General features: G+C 38.8%; 1 protein-coding gene and 1 pseudogene across 1 annotated transcript in view; one reads left to right on the forward strand and one right to left on the reverse strand.

Moving 5' to 3' along the window:
* The window catches only part of CPA6 (carboxypeptidase A6), a 320,090-nt gene that overhangs the window by 168,703 nt on the left and 131,351 nt on the right, over positions 1-20,036 (forward strand). The gene's annotated exons all lie outside the window — the stretch shown is intronic.
* The window catches only part of LOC108314834, a 47,484-nt pseudogene continuing 36,108 nt past the window's right edge, over positions 8,661-20,036 (reverse strand).

Here is a 20,036-nt window from a genome sequence, read left to right on the forward strand (position 1 = left end):
GGTATTGGGTGTTTTCATCGTATTGCACTGGTTTCTTCCCGTCTTAGTGGCTTTATCTACCTGTAGTCTTTGTAGTTGGTGACTTTCGGATGGGGTTTCTGAGTGGACATCCTTTTTGTTGATGATGAATTTATTTCTTTCTGTTTTTTTGTTTTCCTTCTAACAGTCACTCCCCTCTGCTTAGGACTGCTAGAGGTCCATTCCAGAGCCTGCTTGCCTGGGTATCACCTGTGGCAGCTGCAGAACAGTAAGGGTTGCTGCCAGTTTCTTCTTCTGTTATCTTTGTCCCAGAAGGATACCCACTGGATGTGAGCCTGAGCTCTCCTTTATGAGGTGTCTCTTTGGATATATGGGGCTCAGGGAGCCACTTGAAGAGACAGTCTGTCCCTTATAGGAGCTCAAGTGCTGAGCTGTGAGCTTCATTGTTCCATTCAGAGCTGCTGGGCAGGTACGTTTAAGTCTGCTGCAGTGGAACTCATAACTTTATTTTCGCCCAGGTGGAAAGGTGGGGCTTTATTTATAAGTTCCTGAGGTGTTGCTGCCTTTTTTCAGAGATGCCCTGCCCGGCAAGGAGGTAGCCTAGTCACAGTCTGCTAGCAGAGGCAATGCTGAGTTGCCGTGGGCTCTGCCAAGCTGCTGTGTGAACTTCCTTGCATTTTTGTTTATAGAGGTATAGTTAGAACTGCCTCGGTAATGGTGGTCTGCCTCAGTAATGGCGAATTGCCTAAGCAATGGCTGATTGTCTCAGTAATGGCAGACTGCCTTGGTAGTGGCAGACTGCCTCAGTAGTGGTGGACTGCCTCAGTAATGGTGGATGCCCTGCCCCCACAGAGCTGGACCATCTCAGGTCCAGCTGCACTTGCTGTGAAACTCAATCCAGAGCATTTCAGATTTCTGGTCTTTGTGGGGGTAGGACCCACTGGGCCAGATCACCTGGCTCCCTGTTTCAGCCCCCTTTTTTTCAGTTGAATGGGTGGCTCTGTCTCCCAGGCATTCCAGGCACCAGTTGAAATGGCCGCCCACATTTGTCTGAGTTTTTGTGGGGAAACCCACTGTGCCAGCTGAAACAGCCATGCTGGAAACTTGTGGCACTTTTCAGTCCAGGAATCTCCTGGTCTGTGGGCAGTAATAACTCATTTGGAAATGTGGTGATCACTCACCCTCCACGTTGTTCTCACTGGGAACTGCACTCCAGAGCTGTTCCTATTTGGCCATCTTGGATCTGCCTCTGAAGATCCACCTGTTTTTGTACAGCCTACAAACTAAAAATTTTATATATTTTTTAGTAGTTAAAAACATCAAAATAAAAATATTTTGTGACACATGAAAATTTTATGCAATTCAAATTTTGGCCTCCATAAATATTTGAAATATTTACTATATTTGGTTCTTTACAGACAACATTTGCCAGATTCTGCTCTAAGGGAACAATTTTATCATCTCAAGTGAGTTGATGTACTGGGTAGACAACTCATGACTGCAACATATTTCTTATCCCACATGACCTGAAATTACTTATCAGCAAGAGGCTTGAAGTAAGGATGTAGCCCCTGGGCTGCAAACATCCACGGTGGTTCTGCCTGACGCACAGGTACTCCTCATTCATATTATTTAAATGACATTTATTTCTCTTGGGAATGAGTTACTCACTAATGGAATTGTTTTTACCTCTTAACTTAGGCAGCAGATTACACCTAATTCATGCTTTTCTTTTGCTTTCAAGAAATGTTAATATTGCATCTGATATAAAAGACAACATAATATTACCTTTTTGGATCCTGAATATTTCTTACACCTTTGCCATCTTCAAAAAGCATAAGAAAGATGCCTATTCTTCAATCAGTATATAGTAGTAGCGAATCTTCCCTATTAGGAACCTCCAGATTACATGCTAGGCAAGTTTTTCAAGCCCAAATGGAGAGATGAATTTACTCCAAAGCCTCACTGGACAGGCCCCTCCCATGTGTTCACATGCTCACATATAAAAGTAAAATAGTTAATCTGTTTAAGCTGGTGTCTCATTCCACTTAGATTTGCCATCTGTCACTCATACCTTCATGTGTTTGAAATGGCCATAGTATTTGGGGGATTCAGCTAAAGTGGAATTTGAGGCATAATTAGTTTGGGTTAAATTGGATTAAGTTTAAATGACTCAGGCTGGGCTCAATGACTCACACCTATAATCCCAGCACTTTGGGAGGCCGAGGCAGGTGGATCACTTGAAGCCAGCCTGGCCAACATGGTGAAACACAGTCTCTACTAAAATTAGCTAGATGTGGTGGCAAGCACGTGTAATCCCAGCTACTGAGAAGACTAAGACAGGAGAATCGCTTGAACCCTGGAGGCAGAGGTTGCAGTGAGCTGAGATCATGCTACTGCACTTCAGCCTGGACAACCTACCAAGACTCTGTCTCAAAAAAAACAAAAAAATGTTTCTATGACTTGAAGTTCTTTGGTCTATAGTTATTGTACCTGTCTCCTTCCACCCACTGGGCCAACACACAATACAGTGGCTTTGTGTTAGGAGAAACACTGTTAAGTGATACAAATGCATCCTGTAGCACTCAGTACCATAAGCAGAGTTAAAGAAGCAACGTTTGAAATGTATGAAGCCAGAAGCTACTCTGTAGAATGTTCTTCATATCATCAGATATGTATAATTGTAAGCAAAAGATTTGTTTCTCATCATCATCTTGTCAAAATGAACATTCTTTGCTGTCAGGAATATGCTTGATAGCAAAGCACATACAATTCCAAATGCACCATTTATTTTATGGAAATTATGTCAAATTAAATTTCTACATTTTTAGAGCATATACTTACAGCACTTCTACAAGCAGTGGGATTTATGTCTATTGAGAGGTCATATGTTTTACACATCCCAATGTAACAAACCAAATCTTAGTGTGCAGCTAGCACATCTTGACTGGATTAAGTCTAGTGGTTGCAGACAAAATGTTTTTTTTTTTTATACATATAGAAAAATTATAGTCGTGTATATTTGTGAAGTATAAAGTGCTGCTAGGATTTTTTAATACAATGGAATAGTTAAATGAACCTAATAAACCTATTCATCACCTCAAATGTTTGAAATTTTTATGATGAGAACATTTGATATTTATTGTCTTAAGTGGTATGAAAATGTACAGTACTCGGTTACTAGCTATATTTACCACACGGTGCAATAGATTTCAAAATTCCAACTTATTCCTACTGTCTAACTGAGGCTTTGATTATCATCTGCGCATTCCCCCCACCTTCAGCCTCTGGTAACCATCATTCTACTCTCAGTTCCCATGGTTTCAATTGTTTTGGATACCAAAATGAAGTGAGAACATGTATTATTTGTCTTGTGTTATTTGTTTTCTGTTTTGTGTTCACTTCACATGATTTTTTCCAATTCCATCCATGTTGACAGAATTTCTTCCTTTTTTATTTTTTGAGACAGAGCCTCATTCTGTTGCCCAGGCTGGAGTGCAGTGGCACAATCTAGGCTCACTACAACCTCCAACTCCAGGGTTCAAGCAATTCTCCTGCCTTAGCCTCCCAACTAACTGGGATTACAGATGTGTGCCACCATGCCCAGCTAATTTTTGTATTTATTTAATAGAGTTGGGATTTCACCATGTTGGCCAGCCTGGTCTCAAACTCCTGACCTCAGGTGATCCTCTCTTCCTGTCCTCCCAAAGTGCTGGGATTACAGGCATGAGCCACCACATCTGGCCCAGAATTTCTTCCTTTTTTAAAGTTGAGTACGTTAGTATTCCATTGTGTATATATACATTTTCTTTATACATTCATTAGTGATAGACCCTTAGGTTGATTCCATGTCTTGACTGTTGTGAATAGGACCGCAATGAACGTATGAGTGTGGACATGTCTTTGACATACTGATTCAAATCTTTCAGGGAAACACCCATATGTGGCATTGCTGGATCATATGGTATATGCGTTTTTAGATTTTAAAGGAAGCACCATACAGTTTTCCATAATAGCTGTACTAATTTACATTCCCACTGACAGTGTACAAGAATTCCCTTTTCTCCATACCCTAATCAACACTTGTTATCTTTCCTCCTTTTAGTAATAGCCACTCTAACAGGTATGAAGCGATATCTCATTGTGAATTTAATTTGCATTTCCCTAATGATTAATAATGTCAAGCATTTTTTCATGTGTTTGTTAGCTATTTGTATGTCTTCTTTTCAGAAATGTCTATGTGGATTCTTTGCCCATTTTTTAATTGGATTATTTGTTTTTGTCTTCTTTTCAGAAGTGTCTATTCAGATTCTTTGCCCATTCTTAAATTGGATTATTTATTTTCTTGCTATATAATTGAGGTTCTTACATATTTTAGATATTAATCCCTTATCAGATGTATGGCTTGCAAATATTTTCTCCCAATCTGTGGTCTGCGTCCTCACTCTGTTCATTGTTTTCTTTGTCATACAAAAGTTTTAATTTTGATGTAATTCCAATTGTCTATTTTTGCTTTTGTTGCCCATGCCTTTCCAATCAAATCTAACAACAACAACAAAAAATCATTGCCCAGAGCAATGTCATGTAGTTGTTCCCCTATGTTTTTTTCTAGTGGTTTCACATTTTCAGGTTTTATGTTTAAATCTTTAACCCATCTTCAGTTAAATTTTTGTATATGGGGTGAGATAAGGGTCCAGTTTTTTTCTTTTGTATATGGATATCCAGTTTTCCTATTACCACTTATTGAACAGACTGTTCTTTTCCCATTGTGTATTCTTGGCACCTTTGTCAAAAATTAATTTACCCTAGATAAACAGGTTCATTTCTATGCTTTCTGTTCTGTTTCATTGATCAATGTGTCTATTTTATGCTAGTACCATGTTCTTTTAGTTACTATTACTTTGCAGTATACTTTGAAATCAACTATAGTTGATATGATACCTCTAGCTTTATTCTTTTTGCTCATGATTGCCTTGGTTATTTGTTTTGGTTTTTGAGTGTGTGTGTGGTTCAATTTTCTTTTTCTTTTTTCTTTTTCTTTTCTTTTTTTTTTTTTTTTTTTTTNTTGAGACAGTCTCCAATCTGTTGCTTAAGCTGGAATGCAGTCTCAGCTCACGGCAACCTCCACCTCCTGGGTTCAAGTGATTCTTCTACCACAGCCTTCCGAGTAGCTGGGATTACAGGCCACCATGCCCAGCTAATTTTTGTATGTTTAGTGGAGATGGAGTTTCACCATGTTGCCCAGGCTGATGTTGAACTCCTGATCTCAAGTGATCTGCCTGCCTTGGCCTCCCAAAGTACTGGCATTGCAGTCATGAGCCACCGCACCTGACCCAGTTTGCTTTTTCTGTAGCTATGAAAAGTTACATTGATATTTTGATATGAATTGGATTAAATCTGTAGATGACTTTGAGTAGTATAGATGTTTTAATAATAATAATTCATCCAGAACATGAACACAGAATATCTTTTCATTTATTTGTGTCTTTTTTAGTTTCTTTTCTTGATATTTTATAGTTTTTTATATACAGTTCTTTCACCTTCTTGGTTAAATTTATTTCTAAGTGTTTCATTTTTTGTAACTATTGTAAATGGGATTGTTTTCTTGATTTCTTTTTCAGAAAGTTTGTTGTGAGTGTAGAGAAATGCTGCTGATTTTTCTGTGTTAATTTCATATTCTGCAAATTTACTGAATTTTTATATCAATTCTAAAATTTTTTGATGGAGTCTGTAGGATTTCCTATGTATAAGATCATGTTGTCAGCCAACAGTGACAATTTTACTTCTTCCTTTTTCTGTTTGGATGCTTTTTATTTCTTTCTCTTGACCAAACTCCCTGGCAAGGACTTTCAATACTTTCAATGAACATCCTTGCCTTGTTCAGGATCTTAAAGGAAACGTTCCCAATTTTTCAACATTGTGTATGATGTTAGCTGTGGGCTTATATTATATGGCTTTCATTGTGTTGAAGTACATTTTATCTATAACTAATTTGTTGAGTGGTTTTTATCATAGAAAGATGTTGAATTTTGTCAAATACATTTTTTTTTGCATTTAATGAAATAATCATGCTTTTTCCTTGATTATGTTACTATGGTATCTCTGATTTATTGATCTGTAAATGTTGAACCATCCTTGCATCCCAGGAATAAATCCCACTTGATGGAGATTTATCATTCTAATGCATTCTTATGTTTGCTAGCATTTTGTTGAGGGTTTCTGCATCTGTATTCATCAAAGATACTGGTCTGTAGTTTTCTTATTTTGTGATGTTCTTGTCTGGCTTTGGTGTCAGGTTAATGATGCCCTTGTGAAAAGAATTAGGAAGTATTCTCTCCACTTTCATTTTTTGGAAGTTTGTGGAGAATTAATATCAGTTTTTATTTAAATGTTTGGTAGAAATCAGTCATAAAGCCATCAGGTTCTGGATTTTTCTTTGATGGATGTTGTAGTCCATTTTGTGTCACTGTAAAAGAATACCTGAGACTGGGTCATTTATATAGAAAAGAGGTTATTTAGCTCACAGTTCTGCAGGCTGAGAAGTTCTAGGGCATGCATGGCCCTGGCCTCTAGAGAGTACTTTCATGCTGCATCACAACATGGCAGAAAAGATCAAAGGAGAAGCAGAAAAGGCAGAGATGAGGGAACTTGAGGAGCATTCTGGCTTTATAATAGCCTCCTCTCATGCGAAGTAATTCATTCTTGTGGGAATTAGCCAAGTCTTTCAATAGCATGAACTTACTCACTACCAGGAGAATAGCACCAAGCTATTCATGAGGGATCTGCCTCTATACCCCCAGCACTTGCCATTGAGTCCCACCTCCCAACACCACCATATTAGGGATCAAATTTCAACATGAGTTTTGGTGAGAATAAACAAACCATATTCAAACTTAAGCAATGAGAGACTTTTTATTGCTGATTCAGTCTCCTCACTCCATTATCAGTCTGCTCAGATTTTCTGTTTCTTGTGATTCAGTCTTAATAGGTTGTACATGCCTAGGAATTTATCCATTTCCTCTAAGTTTCTCCATTGCTTGTCCTTTTTTTTTTTTGTATTTCTGTAATTGTAATGCTTCTACTTTCATTTCTGATTTTACTTCAGTCTTTTCTCTTTTTTCTTGGTTAGTCTAGCTAAAGGTTTGTCAATTTTCTAATTTCTGTATTGACCTTGATTGCTAAGTAGTATGTTGTTTGACATATATTTGTGAATTTTCTGAAATTCCTCATGTTATTAGTTTTCAGTTTCATATCATTATGGTCAAAAAAATAGTTGATATGATTTCAGTATTCTTAAATTTGCTAAAATTTGTCTTGTGGTCTAACAAATGATCTACCCTAGAGGATGTTCTCTATGTTCTTAAAAATAATGTGTATTCTGTTGTTGGATGGAATGTTCTGCATATGTCTGTTAGGTCCATTTGGTCTAAAGAGTTCTTCAAGTCCAGTAGTTCGGCAGTAACTTTCTGTCTTCATGATCTGTTCTATATTGAAAGTGCTGTTTTGAAGTCATCTACTCTTATTAAATGGAAATCTCTCTCTCCCTTCAAATCCTTTATATTTGCTTTACATATTTAGGTGCTCCATTGTGGGGTACACATGTGTTTATAATTTTTACATCCTCTTGATGAAGTGACCTCTTTTTCATTGTAGAATGTCCTTCTTTGTATCTTTGTATAATTTTCTACTTAAAATCGACACTCTTTACTTAGAGTATCGCTACCTATGCTGTCTTTTGGTTTCCTTTTTTTTGTGAAATATCTTTTCTCATCCCTTCTCTTTCAGTCTATGTGTGTCCTTAAAAGTGAAGTGAATCTCTTGTAGATAGTATATAGTTGTCTCTTGTTTATTTATCCATTCATTCATTCTATGTCTTTGAATTGGAGAATTTAATACATGTACATTCAAGGTAATTAATGCTAGGTAAGAACTTACAAATACCATTTTGTTCATTGTTTTCTGGTTGTTTTGTAGATACTTTGTTTCTTTCTTCCTCTCTTGATGTCTTCCTTTGTGGCTTGTTGCTTTTCTGTAGTGATATATTCCAAATATTTTTAAATTTTGCTCTTTGCATCTCTGATTTACTTTTGCTTTTTGGTTATCATGAAGCTTACACAGAATATCTTATAACAATCTACTTCAAGCTGATAACAGCTTAACTTTTATTGCATACAACTCTAAAATTTTACTCACCTCCTACATTTTATGTTTTTGATGCCTGAATTTACATCATTTTGTGATATGTATCTCTTGATAATTTATTTTAGCTATAGTTGTTATTAACAATTTTGCCCTTTAACCTTCATACTAGGAATATAATTATATATCACTATTATAGTACTAAAGGATTCTGATTATTGCTCTGTATTGCCTATACCATTGGTTTTATGCTTTCATATTTAACATTATTATTTAGCAACCTTTTATTTCAGTTTAAAGAACTCCCCTTAGCAATTCCTGTAAAGGTAAGTCTACTGGTGATAAACTTACTTAACTGTTGTTTGTCTTGGAAAGTTTTAATTTCTTCTTCACTTGTGAAAGACAGCTTTGCTGGATAAAATATTCTTTTTTATCTAACAAGAAACCGTAACTTTATTAATGATAGAAAGAGTACAAATTTCAAGCCAAGCTGCAGTTACTCTTTTGAAACAAGGAAAAAAAAGGTTCTTGTTTTCAGTTGACTACATTGTTAATTCCATAATCACATTAACAATATCATTACTGTTGTTCTTCAGGGCTTGAACTGCCTTTGTTCTTAATACATTTGCTTGTGACATGACGAATTCTATGTCCTTAACTTTCACATCTGTTTATTCAACTCTCTCCTCTTGTACAGTTGGAAGAGGCTGTATGTTTCCTTGAAAGTTTGAGACAGCTTCACCTTGAACTTTAAATTTCTCAATAGCTTCTAGCTGTGCTTCCTGAGATAAATCCTCAATCTCAGCTTCCCTTAAAAACCATATAGGCATTTGAAGCTGGAATCTTACAGACATCTGGTTTTGTGATGACAAAGAGTATTCTTGGATTTCCAAATAGTGTCTCTAGTAACCCCTGCAATCTGCTTAAAACCCAGTTTAGACATAACCTTCTGTGCCAACCTTTTACTCCAACTATGTTGTGCTTTACTGACTGGTTCTTCATCTATTTCAGCTGCTGCTCACAACTGGGCTTTTTATATGGTTGCCTGTGTGAAATTTTGTTCCTCAAGCTGTGGTATTGATTCATCACTGTTAGATTCTGCTACAGACTCTCTCTTGCCTGTGGCTCTGGATACTCATGCTGTGTAGCAGAGACAGTCTGTGTCTTTACTGGGCATTTTGTAGGGGAACATGGAACCAAGATGGTGGCAGAAAACAATGAATAAAGTATTCCCGGTTGGCAGTGGTTTTTTTCCTTCAACACTTTCAATATGTTAACCTACGGTCTCCTGGCCTGCAAGACATCTGCTGGGAAGTCGACCTATAGTAATATTAGGACTCCATTGTATATGATGTATTTCTTATCTCTTGCTGCTCTTAGAACCCTGTCTTTAATTTTTGACAGTTTGATTATTATATATCTTGCTGAACTACCCTTTGGGTTGAATTTAATTGGGACTTCTGTGCTTCCTGTGCCTTCTTTCCTCAGATTAGGAAAGTTTTCTTCATTATTTTTAAAAATACTCTTCCTGCCAGGCATGGTGACTCACACCTATAATCCCAGCACTTTGGGAGGCCAAGGCAGGTGGATCGCCTGAGGTCAGGAGTTCAAGACCAACCTGGCCAAAATAGTGAAACCCTGTCTTTACGAAAAATACAAACATTAGCTGGATGTGATGGTGGGTGCCTATAATCTCAGCTACTTGGGAAACTGAGGCAGGAGAATCTCTTGAACCCAGGAGGTGGATGTTGCGGTGAGACAAGGTCGTGTCACTGCACTCCAGCCTGGGCAATAAGAGCAAAATTCTGTCTCAAAAATAAAAATAAACTCTTCCTGGTCCTTTTTCTCTTTATTCTCTTTCTTGAATGCCTATTATGCATAGGTTAAGTCTCTTGGCGGTGTCATGTAATTCCCACAGGTTTTATTCATCTTTTTCATTCTTGTTTCTTTTTGCTTCTCTAAGTAGTTTAAAATGTTCTAACTCTGAGTTCACTAATTCTTCAGCTTGATTGAGCCAGCTGTTGAAGCTTCCTATTCCATCAGTTCAGTCATTGTAATCTTCATCTGTAGGATTTCTATTTGTTTCTTTATGTGTTGTCTCTATTTATTTGTCAAATTTCTGGTGGTGGTTGTATATTTTCTGAATTTCATTTTATTTTATTTTTTATCCATATATTCTTGAAGTTCACTGAACTTTTAAAAGTAGTTATTCTGCATTTTTTCTGTCATTGATCTATCCTTTTCTAGGGTCCATTGCTGAAGCTTTGTCATTGTTTGTTTGTTTTGAAGGTAACATGATTTCTCAAGTCTCTGTAATCCTTATGTCTTTGCATTGGTGTTTATGCCTTTGTAGAGACAGCCAACTTTTCTGGCTTCTACAGGAGTTCTTTGGCAGGGATAGACCTTCACTAGTTAGTCTAGCCTGTGATTTTGGATGGGCCAGCTGGTAATGACCCTAGGCAGACAGAGTTTGCTTTCAGGTTATCTAAAAGGCTAAGATGCTCCGTTTGCCCTGAATTCAGGTGAGGCAACTGGCTAGGCTCTTCTATCCAGCAAGATAGGTACATTCACAAAAAAATCTGTGTGCTGATCTCTGTGGGTCCCACCTCCTTGCTTTGTTTCTGCATGACCCCAGGTGGTCTGACTGCACTATGTTCCTCAGTCCCCATGAGGTGAAGACAGACTGGGCTTCCTGGGAAGCATCTCAGAATGCTAGGGAAGCTGGCTGTCCACTTCCCTTGTTCTCTTTTCTCACTGTAGAAACCATTATAGCAGGAGCGGCCATGGGAAACAGAGCTCTCGAACACCAAATGGGGAAGGAAAGAGTTTTATTATTATTATTATTATTATTATTATTATTATTATTATTATTGCAGTGCCGTGTGATGGTTCCAAATTGCCTAGCTCCTCTAACAAAGGAAGGTTCTGTCTTTATATAGGCTTACACTCTAGATATTACACATGGAAGAATTTTAGGTTTACAGCCTTAGAAATCACTATTGAAAGGGTTTTGGATTTACAGCTTTAGGAATCACATGTGAAAAGGTTTCTGAGTTTACAGCTTTAGAAGTCACATATGAAAGGGTTTCAGGTTTACAGTTTTAGGAATCACATGTGAAAAGGTTCTGGTTTCTGGATGGAGGTTTGATCTTGTTTTAAGTAAAAACAATGTCTTCTGCAGTGTTTCCCCAATATCAAGCCTGCCATCTACAGGAAGGGGATTCAGGAGGTGCCAGTCGGCCAGCCTTTTCTTCTATTGCAATGTAGTGTAGAAGTCCAGGGGGAGGTGATCCCAGATGCCTGTGTCTCCTTCCTCACCATGAGCCCTGGGGAATATCCTATGTGGCACTGTACCAACTTACAGAAGGTAGAGGGGTGACATAGTTAAAGTGAGACTGATTCTGCTGCCCTTTCAATGTAGATTTTTATTCAATTCCATGGAACATGCAAGTGGTTCAGGTTTATTCCCATGTTTTGGGGTTTTCACCAAGGTGTTTTTGTCTATGGATAGTTCTGGTTGATTTTCCTGTGGAGGGAAATGAAACCCACAACTTCCTTTTCCACCATCTTGCTGACCTCCAGACAAAAAGCTTTGCAAAACTGTCACTGTCCCAGTTAAATGTCCTGAAGAAAACAACGTTTTGGTGGCCAAACTATGTTTATTCACTGGTAAGTCAATGATTGCCATAAGAGTAATTTGATTACACCGTTATGTAGCTTAATACAAAGTAGCAGCAATTTTTAAATGTATTTGTTTGCTTTTGCACCTGTTAAATTTGTATTCTTTTTTAAGAGGACATCTCAAAATTGTATGAACTTCAGGTCTCACAAGACCTAAATCTGCCTTGGCCAGGCCCACACATCTGATATCCCGTAAGAGAGAGGAGTTGCACAGCTTTGTCTACTCTCTTGTCTCTATTGTCTAAATAATCACACACATTTATGAAGAAAGAGGTGGGTAGGGTACAGGCTCTCTTCTACCATTACTGTAATTCAACTGCTCTCTACATATCTGCTCCTCTTTCGGTCTGTCCAAGTGCCAGCTGATAAGTTTTTTCCATTTTTATAGTTCAGATTGCTAGTGCAGGGTGTCCAACTTGCCTTTTCATGCCAGGTCACAGTTTAGGTTATATTCTGTGGCCTATAAAATGGCCACCTTTCTACTCCAAATAATGGCTTTTTTTTTTTTTTTTGAGACGGAGTCTTGTTCTGTCACCAGGCTGGGGTGCAGTGGCTCCATCTCGGCTCACTGCAACCTCTGCCTCCCTGGTTCAAGCAATTGTCCTGCCTCAGCCTCCCTAGTAGCTGGGACTATAGGCGCACACCACAATGCCCAGCTAATCTTTGTATTTTTAGTAGAGATGGGGTTTCACCATGTTGGCCAGGATGGTCTCAATCTCCTGACCTTGTGATCCATCCGCCTCAGCCTCCCAAAGTGCTGGGATTACAGGTATGCACCACAGCACCTGACACAATGGCCATTCTTATATAAAGAACAACCTTCTACTTCCCCACCATTCCTGGGCATATCATTTGATTATCTGCAGTACATGAATATTAAGCATCCTGAACAGGTTAGAGACCATGCAGTGGAACCATTCTACACACTCTCTATGTTTCTCCAGCAGCTCCTGCTCTCTGGGCATAGGGATGGAGAGGGTGAATTGGCACACTGATCTAGGGTTAGAGTTTGATGGTGAGGCTGCAGCATGCAGCCAGACCATGAGATTGTTGTACACGTTATCAACCAAAATGTCCACTTTGGGTAGAGAAAGAATGAAGGCTAAGAGGTAATGGAAGTCAGGTGACAGCAGAAGTATCTAGGGGCTAGGTATCTAAATGATAAAAATCAGAGAGAAGAAAATGCCAGGAACTTGTGGTCGAAGAGTGAGAAATTAGAATTTAAGGTTTTAGAGATAACACCAGATATTGTCCTTAAAGTGGATTGATGAAGTGAACTGGAGATTCACTCCATTGGCATTGAGAAGGTGGAGGTTCGGGTGTCAGATATGGACATTGACAACTTCCTGGTTATTGCCTGCTGGTGGGACGCTGTCTGTACACTATGAGGAGATGTCCATCCCAGTGCAACAGGGAAGGTGACTGCAAGGTCAGAACAGAGCAGCAATGAGTCAGGATCAATAGTCTTATACCCAAACAGCATTATCTTTGGAGGAAGGTGTTCTCCTGCAGGAAAACTATGACTAATAGTATTGAAACAACAATGGGGAGAGAAGAGAATGCCAAATAAGAGAACACTGGAGAATTGGCTATTTTCTCCTCTGAGATTTGAGCTATTTATTCTGAGATGAGGATTTGCTTGTGCCTTGGAAACCTCTTCAAAAACCATTTGGGTGTCTGGCAAAGAAATGAAAGTCATGAATCAGCTGTAACCATTTAGGAGTGAAATTCTCTCTGAAAATTTAATTTGCTCTTGGCAACAGCAAAGGAAGTTTCCCTTGTCATGGTGACCCTTGTTATCCAAGTATTTGCAGGAGGCATTCTCCAAAGTGGCACATGAGGAGCCTGGCATTTTTTGAAAACTTTGTCAAGGTGAAGATAATGTCTCAGATTTTGTCTTCCTGAGAGTCAGGGTGCTGAGACAAGCCGGCATTACAAATCAAGCCACATTTCAGGGTAGAAACTGATCCACACCAACTAGTGACTTGCTCATTCTATTTTCTCTCGGGAAAAAAACCTGAAGTTTGGCAAGTAACTATCCTTGACAATGCGGTCCTAAAGGTCTTTTGCAAAGTAGTTTATCCTGTAAGAAGCAAAAGAAGTGGTGTTTTGTGATGGTGATTTGGCTGCATGTCCATTAGCTGCTCTGTTGTTCGGTGTCTGTAGTGGCTTGTGCTAGTCATGCACCTCAGGCGGTGCAAGGTACTTCCTTTGATCTCTCATGTCAGCAGTGGGAGAGGTCCTTAGCCTAACAGAGATCTGACTAAAAGAACAGACTTCAAAGTGAGTGTCATTTTCAGAAATAACCACATTCTGCCAGGTCTGTATGGGTTTTTTTTTAATCGCATGCTGCTGACAGAATGTTTCTTATCATTTTTGTTTTTCTGTGTCCTGTTATTCTCTTTGTCTTTCTCCTTTTGTATTTACATACAGTCTCAATCTCTACATCTGGGTTTTGAGGAGGATTCTGCAGCAGTTAACAACGTACCTAACAACAGAGCAGAGCCTCAAAAAAACAAAAAACAAAACAAAACACCATGGCATAGTCCCAGTTCTTTCTCTCTCATTGCCTCCCACCTGCCCTCCATTATCCAATATATTTGTTTTGGGGTCATGCTGATTTAGATAGCCATCTCTAGCTTTAATTCAGATGGTGTAACTGATCTGACCACATGTTACATACTAAATGATTTAGAAGACCACGCTGTGCTTCTTAGTTCATCTTTCAACAAGCGTGTTTTGACATTGAGTCAAATAATTCTATGAAAATCCTTTCATAGGATTATTTGTTATAATGACGGTGTTATCCTTTATTGTGTGCAGCTGATTGTACTGATCATTGTTTAATTGGGATAGACATATTGTCACATTACAGATTATTTTACATGAGGAGAAACCACAGAAATCTATCAGCAATATTAATCCCTAATTAAAATATATTGACATCATACTTAATGTATGAAAAGAGCTGAATTAAGCCTTTTTAAATTAGAAAATTTACTTTAGGCAGAAATAGTGGCTGGAAACATAGACATTTTTTGCTTCTCATAGACAATGATGAGTATAATTTTACTGATATGACAGCTACAAGAACATTCTTTGCCTTTGATTCAGCTCTGTACTGCTCTTCCTATGACCTTGAGAACTCACTTGTATAAGAGAATTCAGTTTTGTAAAAGGATATATTATTGAGGCACAAGTAGGAGGCCTGAATTAAATAAGCTAGCATTTTAGATGTACTTCTCTATCTCCAAAACATAAAAAAAGGAATACTTTTAATCATCACTGCTCAGCTTGCATCCCAGAGAAAGAAATAGAAGCATAGGCTGCCAAAAAAAACCCAAACAAACAAATAAAAAAAGCTTTAGGAGCATCACAGGCAGAGACTAGAGAGAAAAATCCAGGTTTTACCACTGTGGACCTCTCTGGGAAATGGCAGACTTTAATCTTAGAACCAGAGACCAATTAATTGCATGGTGCTTTCTGTTTCCTATTCATGGATTTTGTCTTGCCAACAAGACGATAAACTCTTCTGGGGCAGTTATGTCATTTTTGCAATGCTAAGCACCTATCATGTGGCAGGTGCCCTTCTATATCCTGGAGTTACAGCTGTGAACAATTTATGCAAAGTCCTTCCCCAGGACCTCCTAACATCCATTCAGTGGAAGTATAATAGGACTAATATAAAGCACTATGAAATGTTCTTCCATATTGAAACCTTTGGAGAAGTGACTTATCAATGAGCTGCTCGTACCCCAAAATATAGAATAGACTTGCAGCCTAAGATGACTGCTTTAGTCATGGGAGTGAGAGAGAGAAGGTGGATAAATCATTGTAATTGTGACTCATAGAATGTGGCGGAAATCAGTAAAAGTATCAAGGACAGCCTTGAAGGACACAGAGTAAACATGCAGATTTGTAGCTTTAAAGAGAAAGCATGAGAAAAGAAGTTGGAGGAAAGTTGCCTTCCTGGGGGAAAGGAGTGAGATTTTAAGGCTACACAATCTCAGATCTTTTTGTACCAGCTCAATCGTCCTTGAGCCTCACAGCCTACTTTGTGTAAAGGTAGTTAGAAGAGCTGGATATGAGATTCTTCTCTCTACCCAAACTCCAGATGGGTTGTTCCAACAGCAGGCTTCCTAGCTAAGGCCTCTTAGAGAATGGCCTCTCTGAAAGAATTTCAGAGCTATGGCTTCCCATGTTCTATCTAAGATTTTTAGAAAAAGAAAAGGTGATATTTAGCTAACTTTCCTTAAGTTGTTACAATTTGCCAATCACTCTTTACATATATGATCTCACTTAATACAAAAACCTCAGGCAATGAATGACATGGATAATCCCAGGAGGGTAGAGCTTGTAAGAGGTAGAGCCATCAGTCAAATGCACCCCAGCCAGCTGTCTCCCGGTCTGTGTTCTCAATTAGCATGCTTAATTTACTCAGGGACAGTTACTTTGCGTTTTAGTTAACACCAAAACATACATTTTTATGGTTCCTATTTTAATTAAATAAGTAAAGCATGATGTCATATTCTGTTTGGCACTGGTTGTTTTTCTTTCTTGTCATCATTCTAAGTTTAGTTCTACAAACATTCATTGAGCAACTACTCCATGCTCATCACAGTGATCATTGCTACGGAGACCCATCAACTGCCCTGGAAGAGCTTGCCATCCTTTGGCGGTGACAGAATGTGTACAGAGAAAACCGCCATACCATTACAATACAGTATATCAGGAAATACGAGAATGTGTGATACCAACTGTCTTAGTCCATTGAGGCTGCTCTAACAAAAATACCAACGAGTAGGTGGTTTAAACAATAAATATTTATTTCTAACAGTTTGGGATGCAGGGTAATCCAAGATCAAGGTGCCAACAGATTTAATATCTGTCGAGTGAGGGCTTTTTCCAGATTGAGAGATGGCATCTTCCCCCTGTATCTTTACATGGTGGAAGTTACATGAGAGCTCCTCAGGGCCTTTTTTATAAGAGCACTAATCCAGTTCATGAGGGCTTCATGCTCATGACCTAATCATCTCCCAAAAACATAACCTCTTAAAAGCTCCATCTCCTAATACCATCACCTGGGAGGTTAGGACTCAACCTATGAATTTGGGGTGACACAGTCAGACACAGCACTGCATGTAGAACTATGAAACGAATGCAGAGTAAGGAGCTGCCATGGGAATAGCATCCGCCCTACAGCAGCCACCAAATACGTGCTGTGTGCTTGTGTCAGACTTTCTCTCAGGGGCAGAAAGGGCACGAATCTTAACCAAAACCTGAATAAAATATAGGGCTGTGAGTGCCCACGTAGAATGTGAAGGGAGGAAGCGAGTCATGGAGAGCTGATCAAGGTGCAGCGAGAGAAAAGGAGACAAAATAAGCCAAACAGTGCATGTTTATGTATTTGAGGTTGGAAGGGCCTAGATAGGGAAATTGGACTTAAAGCTCATCTTAAGAAACTAGCAACTTCTGGTTCCCCTCATCGTATTGGCACTGCTCTTCTCTCTGGAGAAGACTGCATCTCAGAGCAGTCTTTACCTCCCCAGAGATCAACCTGAGCACTAATGTTCTGTTTTAAACCCATAGATTCGCCATTATAAACTCTCATGGGCCCACGTCCTTCCATTCCAACAGCCATTCCTCTGCTGTCATCTAGACAATTGCTAATAGTGTCCTAGCTGCTCAGCCTTCTTTCATTATATAGAATCAGAATAGTAAATGGAAAGTATATCTCTTTAATGGCTTCTTATTTTGAAACAAACTTACAGAAAATTTGGAAATACAGTATAAAGAAATTTGTCCTGGACCACTGAAAAGTAAGATTCCCCATCATGCTGAATTCTTTAGAGTACATTTTCTTCAAACAAGGGCATTCTCCTAATAATCACAATAGGACCGTCAAAACCAGAAATTAACATTGATATATTACTTAATCCTTAGACCCTACTCAACCTTCACCAATTCTCCCAATAATCACCTTTATAGTAAAAGCATCTAGTACAGAATCACACAATGGGATTAAGTTGTCCTATCTCTTTTTTTCTCTTCTTCTTTTTTTTAATTTTTATTTTACTTTAGGTGCATACTATATCTGACATTTCTCCCCATGTTATCCCTCCTCACCTCCCATTGTCTCTCCCCTACCCACCCCAACTGTTCCCTGTGTGTGATGCTCACCTCCCTGAGTCCATGTGTTCTCATTGTTCAACACCCACCTATGAGTAAGAACATACGGTGCTTGGCTTTCTGTTCTTGGGTCAGTTTGCTGAGAATGATGCTTTTCAGATTCATCCAAGTCCCTACAAAGGACACGAACTCATCGTTTTTTATGGCTGCGTAGTATTCCATAGTGTATATGCACCACATTTTCTTTGTCCAGTCTATCATTGATTGGCATTTGGGTTGGCTCCAGGTCTTTGCTATTGTACACAGGGCTGCAGTGAACATACGTGTGCATGTGTCTTTATAGTAGAATGATTTATAATTCTTTGGGTATATACCCAATAGTGGGATTACTGGGTCAAATGGGATTTCTATTTCTAGATCCTTGAGAAATTGCCACACTGTCTTCTACAATGATTGAACTAATTACACTCCCACCAACTGTGTAAGAGTGTTCCTATTTCTCCACATCCTATCCAGCATCTGTTGTCTCCAGATTTTTTAATGATCGCCATTCTAACTGGCATGAGATGATCTCTCAGTGTGGTTTTGATTTGTATTTCTCTAATGACCTCAGTCTTTCCTGGACTTTCATGACCTTGATACTTTTGAATATTTCATTCCAGATCTTTTAATGTATGTTTCTTGGTTTGGTTTTGTCTGGCGTTTCCTCGTGACTAGAATCTTGCTATGTTGCTTTCACAGGAACACCAGAAAATCGTGCTATGTTTTCATCACATCCAATCAAGTAGCATGAGTTTCTGTGTGTGCCATGATTCATGATGCTCAGTGTGAACACTTGATTGAAAAGGTGTCTGCCAAGCCTGGGTTCTTTGCTGTTTTTCCTTTAAGTGTTTTGCGGGGAGGTACTTTGAAACCCTATTTTGTCCCATTCCTCATTTGTATTCTCAGCAATGCCTAGTAGAGTTCCTGGCATCCAGTTTTTTAACTAAATTAATGAAGAGCTTCAAATTACCAAGATTAAAATGTTGAAGTTTGTTCTGTAAGCAAATTGTAGTAATTATAAATTTGAGGGGTATGGTAGAGACACTGAAAGTGGTTGTAGTAGAATGATTAATTGGACTGCTCCGTGTAAGCTGAATTATAATAGGAATTTTAAAAGGAGATTTTGTTGTCTTTATTTGGTTAACTAGATAGAATCATCCACATTTTTATTTATGATTTCAAATAATCAGGGTTTGGTAGGCTAAGCTCCATTTACTCTCCAAATGATAATTATTTGTTTCAAATGTGGGTGGGGAAAGTGGCTTTGGTTGTAATGTCCACACAAAGAGAAATAAGGATGGGGCTAAGCAGGGAGAGCATAAAGATGATGAGTCACAGAACAGGTGGGAGAGGGGCTAGGAAAGGAAACAAGAGGTGGCCTAGTGACCCAATTCCATTTTGCTCAAGGCCCTAGTGTCAGCTGGTAACTCACATAGGATGTCAATACCCAAGTTTAAAAGGCAGGAACAGTTGAAAAGGCAGCAAACCTCAGCTTCCTCCAGTTCAACCCTATACCTGCTTTTTCAGCCACTTCTATAAGGAAGAGAAAATAATGAGAATGAGAAGTGATTCTAGGGCCCCTCACCCTTGTGCCTCTGCTCCCTACCTCCCTTATTTACAATTTATTGCATTATACAAACGCTTTCCCTGTCACCGGAACCAGTGCTCTGTGCCTCTGTGAAGATCAAAGGACTTGCAGAAGACTGTTAACTTATTTCCCACCTTTGAAAGCTTTATATTTCTTCCTTGCTCCTATGTGTACTAAAGGACAGGAAGTTTGAGAAGGTGTAGCCTTGTCCCACTGAGAAAGAGTGTAAATCAGGTTAACAATGCCCAGTGTCATAAATGATGACGTGTAGGGAGCACTTTTGGAGACCAGTATTTCCTTTGTAATTGGGATATTCTCTCCATTTCATTGCACTGTGGTTTACAACCATAGCCCTGCCAAAAGTACATCTGGGAAACTGGATATATCTTTGGAGATATATATATATATATTCCAGCTCATTAGCAGTAGAAAGCCCCAGTGTAGAATCCTGTTTATGAGGTTACAGACAAATTTCCCA

This window comes from Cebus imitator, unplaced genomic scaffold, assembly GCF_001604975.1.
Source record: "Cebus imitator isolate Cc_AM_T3 unplaced genomic scaffold, Cebus_imitator-1.0 Scaffold9, whole genome shotgun sequence".
Taxonomy (NCBI): domain Eukaryota; kingdom Metazoa; phylum Chordata; class Mammalia; order Primates; family Cebidae; genus Cebus; species Cebus imitator.